General features: G+C 39.6%; 1 pseudogene; it reads left to right on the forward strand.

The window, feature by feature from the left end:
• Positions 1 to 5,000, forward strand: part of LOC137981515 (dedicator of cytokinesis protein 9-like) — a 75,180-nt pseudogene that overhangs the window by 24,462 nt on the left and 45,718 nt on the right.

A 5,000-nucleotide genomic window follows, 5' to 3' on the forward strand; every position in this document is an offset into this window, starting at 1 on the left:
GACGCGTGCGTAGATACTGATCTTGTAAAGCTCTCATTTTTCTTGATTTTGCAACTTTACTCGTTTATATCTCTGCTTCCGGATGGTGAAGCTTTCATTTTTTGCATGTTAGGTTAGATTAATTTAAAACGTTTGCCTTTCAAATTTAAAAAACCGAAAAACTAGCCTACAGATTTTCTTGAATTGCAAGTAAATTATTTTAGAGAGTATTTCTAACATTATCTGGTAACGCTGAATGGGAAGATTTCACCGTCTCGTTTCTTCAAAAAAGACAATGTATGTTGATTTTAAGGCTCAAAGAAATGTATAATGTCGTTGCCTTGGCAAGGTTATTTTGGAGGAAAATATAATGTGAGAAATCTGCGATGGGTACCTAATAGCCTGGCCAAATTACGTCTTGATATGACTACCCTAACTGTATCGAAGGGCAGAATATGTTTATTTGTTTGAAAAAAAAAAAAGGAGAAACTATTTGGAGCCTCCTTAAGCTTCATTTTTTTTTTTCTGTTAGTGATTTGGTTGGAGTTATTTTATGGAGTAGTTCTTTTTTTGACGACAACTTCAAAGAAATTCAGAAGTTTGGTGACTGAGATAGTTAACTTGCAATTCATGGTTTTACTTTGTAGCTTTCTTGGTTTTTCTTCGAGATTATCGTGAAGAGCATGGCACAGACGCTTGTTCAGTCGGACAAACTAAAGGTGAGTTTATACACCTCTCCGATTTACTCAAAAGGATCATGCGCGTTAAGACAATATTTTGGGTTTATAGCGGAGCTCAGGCTCGGGAAACTCGACGGACAGAGTACCATTGGTAAGATTTTTGGGGAAATCTATCCGTGCAAGAATTTTTGGTTATAACGTCACGTTCGTTTGCGCTTCCGCTCGTCCGCCAGCACAGAATAGGGAGTTTAAGCAAAGACGACAGGTACGGCTAAGGCAACGCCACAAAGCAAGAATATTATCGGTTGAAAAAGGAAAAATGCTCGTGCTGCACGTGCAACACGAATTTCCGTGCATTTCTTTGCCGTACTCCACAAAACAACAACGTGAAATCACCAAATTTTAGGTTTTGACGACAACGTGGGCATATAACAATAAAAAGTAATTTGTAGTTTTGACTTTAAAACCGTTCGTACCCATCCAGTTACAGGATAGTTCGTCTATATTGTACAAGGTGAACAAGACGGATTAATCGCGAAATACTTGCGATAGCGCTAAGTTATATTTTGGACTAACATTTTCGTTGCCATAGCCGTCGTCTTTGCTAAAACTCCCTAATGTCGGGATGGGGAGGCAGGAGAGCCTCTGAGGACTGGAGTGTGTAGGCAATTTTCCTTGGCGGGAATTCGCGTGGCAGTGTTGCATTTGGCAACCCGCGTTTTTCTGGCGGGAAATCACATTAGTGACGAGCAACGGGATAAAGAACAGGAAAGTGGAAGAAAAGCAAAAGAGCTTGAGACAAGAGGCCACAAAATTTGAGAAATTTAAGCGAAGAAAGTCTGGAGAAGCCGAGGAAGGAGAAGAGGAATTTTCAATGAAAATCACCGGAAAGGTGAGAGAAATAGAGCGAGAGACAAAACACTTATTGACAACGGTACGTTAGCTTTCAGGTAACGTTTTCCTTCTTAATATATGCCTCGCTGCCTCACATATATAGTAATAATATAAGTAATAATGACGATTACTTTTGTACTTTATACAGAAGCATAAGTATTTCCATGTACTCTATATTGCTTTCTGGGGTTAGAAACGGGAGCTCCGCTTTTAGGCTTGGCTAAATCTGTGTATTAGTGTTATGAAGACCACTGGTTGAGGATTTTCTCACGTAAAATGGCTTCGCAAATCAATGTTTTCAGTTGCACGGTACATACGATGAAAATGAAAAGTGTTTCAACCGGTTCATGGTCGTTTATGGGCAAAAGTTAAACGTGCAAAATGTTTTGAAGTTATGCACGGTATATATCTTAGTGCCCGCACGTAACGTGAGCGATTTAAGGTGATTCCCGGGTAAAAGAACCCGTCATAGATTTCCGATGAAACTTGGTATGATGACATTACAGTACAAGGAGATGTTAAAAAGGTAATAAAAAGAGGGGGTCACCGTGCTTGTTTTCATGCCACGATGCTGACAAATATGGTTATTTAGGTGACTTTTGGTTATCTCAGTGCACAACAAACAAGATCGATTATTTTTCAATGCGGCGTGCTATATCACACAGAGTTCGACTTTCTTTGATTGCTTATTCATCTACGTCCCAGAAAAAATGGCTTCAAATACCCTGCATTATTAATTGATATTTTTATCCTTTAAAGGAAACATAATTTGGACTTGCTCTGCTGGGCCCGTTACGTCGCTATCTGTAGCATTTATTTCATTTGCCAAAAAAGTAGCTATAGATTTCTGCCAAATTTTTTCTCAGTTATTGCGGATATTGTTCTCATTGAATTTATAAAATAAAAAGTGGGGGTCACCGTGCTCGTTTAAGAGAAAAGGAGCTTTTATCTCGCTATCGAGCTTAGTCTGAGGGAAATCCCTTATGTTTTGTACGCGCGCGCGCTCATGTGCGCGTGCTGATGACGCAAAAATCGTGCGCAGTAGGAATGCGCAATGCAAAACCAGGGAATCACCTTAAGTGACCCAGATCGCCTGTGTAGATGCTCTGCCACTAAACTACAGGGGCCAGTTGTTCAAAAGCCGGTTAACGTTTATCTCAGTTTAAAAATTAGCGAAGGAGTTTTATTCTCTACTCCCAAATGCTGTTCAAGGCTGATATTCGATAAAACTTTACATTAGAAGAAGTCAATCTTGAAAAACAAAAATAAGCAAAGGAAACTTTCACCAGAGCGTTGAAAACATGAAACAAAAGTTTACGCTAATCCTGGATTAAGCTAATCAGCTTTCGAATAACCGGGCCCAGAAGACCCGTGAGAGGTAATCCTTAAAAATCTGTTCAAGCGGTGTATGATCGTTCATTATCAACTATCACAGACTATGGCTTTGGGTTCGCTCCGAGTGACAATATTGTGTCCTGTATACTGCCAGTGACAATGGCCACATACCGCAGAGATACAAGAAGAAAATAAAACTCAACTTTAAAATTAGAGTCCAAGACCTTACAACAACTTTTGGGAGAATAACTTCACTCGGAATCTGACCAATGTTAGTTTCGTTTCGGTTTGGAAATTCAGTGTAACTCATCCACAATCATTTTTAGAGGTCCTATCCTGACATTAATTCTGCACATTTGGATTACAGCGAATGAACCGAGAAAGCTGGTTTCCCGATAGCTATAATCGCTGTTTAGAGAATTTCCTGCAAGCTTTAGTTCCACAGATCATCAGCAGACTTAAAGATCAGCCTCAGATTGCTAAGGTAGGTGCGACAACTAACTTAGGGACCGTCCACACGTATCCGGATATTTTTGAATACGTAACTTTTTCTTTCCGGATACACCTTCCGTGCACACTTATCCAGCGAATTCGCTAGTGAATCCGGAACTTTTTGAATACGCTCTCCAGAGTGGATATTTTTTAATCCGCTTATTCGGCCCCATTTTGATTACTGTAGTTCTGTTTGGGACGAATGCAACGTTACTCTGTGCAATAAACTGCAAAAATTGCAGAACAGGGCGGTTAGGGTTATCACCAAGAGTAGTTACGACTTGAGTGCTAACCATCTTCTTCTAACCACTACGTCAGGACAATCTCGCTAAGCGTCGGAAAAAGCTGAAAACCACCCTAATGTTTAAAAATATTAAGTGGTCTTGCTCCGGATTATCTACAGGACCTGTTTTCAATTCGCACCACAAAATATAATGTCAGGAATTTCGAAATGAAGCTTAATTTGCCCAAACCAAACACAGTGCGGCCTCACAATGGAACATCTTACCACAACAATTTACGTACGATCGAATCAGTTAGATCTTTTAAAAAAGAAGTGAATCGATTTTATGAAAATGAAGGTTAGGTTCCCACACAGCAACCTTGTAAAACAGTATTTTTATTACTACAGTAGATACTGAATTTTATTGTACTATGGCTGTTGTATTCTTACTGAAGGTTTTACCGTGTTTAAATGAAGCATGTATATATGTAATCGTGTGGACGCTAAATCCGGATGACATATCAAGATCGAGCCCAGTTCCCTACCTTGAAATCAATTCTTAAGATGGCTGCCGAGGGCAATTTTATTTCTTTATTTTCTTCTTTTGGTGCTTGCTCTGTTACCTCAGTTTCCTTGAGGAGTTCTGAGTACTAGAGTGAATCCGGATACGTTTCAGATGCGTGTGGACGAGCAAATTCGATTTGAGTACGCTACGTGTGGATGAGAATATTTTTGAATCCGGAAAGAAAAAGTTGCGGATTCAAAAATTTCCGGATACGTGTGGACGGGGCCTTAATTTGTGATACACTTATCCTGCTTGACAGAGGTTTCCTTGCTTTCTCTCTTTAGCGAGAAGAAAAGGAAATCGCTCCATGTCGTCAAGAGCTTTGGGCGAATGATTGAACTCTTAACCGGTTTATAGCCAGTTTGAATTTTAACGTTTGTCCTATAGCGGAAGAGGTGAAGTGATGTTGCATCGAGTTCACGACGCGCATGCGTGACACAACATCATGATTCGTGCAAAGGTTTCCTTCCCTTCTCATTAGAGAGAAAAATCAAGAAAATCTCTGCCAAGCAGAGTATGATACAGTCGGTTCGGTTGCCTTGAAAGTAATTTCAGACAAGTAATTATGGTGTTGTGTTTCCTTTCTTTCGTAGGAAGCAAATTTTCACTTGGCCTGCTTCACCAAGGTACGTTTGTTAATTTTCGTTCAATTATCTCGACAAAGATTAATGTTTTTGACAACGTACCCTAACGGGATAGGTGATAAACTGTTAAGTTAGCGCTTTATTTTTAGCGCTCACAATGACCTTGGACATATACCTTACAAATTAACTGAACGAAAAGTCAGTTACAGAATAAAATGTTAAGAAGTGAAAACCGGTCCAACCGGTTA

The sequence above is a fragment of the Montipora foliosa genome, chromosome 13, assembly GCF_036669935.1.
Source record: "Montipora foliosa isolate CH-2021 chromosome 13, ASM3666993v2, whole genome shotgun sequence".
Taxonomy (NCBI): domain Eukaryota; kingdom Metazoa; phylum Cnidaria; class Anthozoa; order Scleractinia; family Acroporidae; genus Montipora; species Montipora foliosa.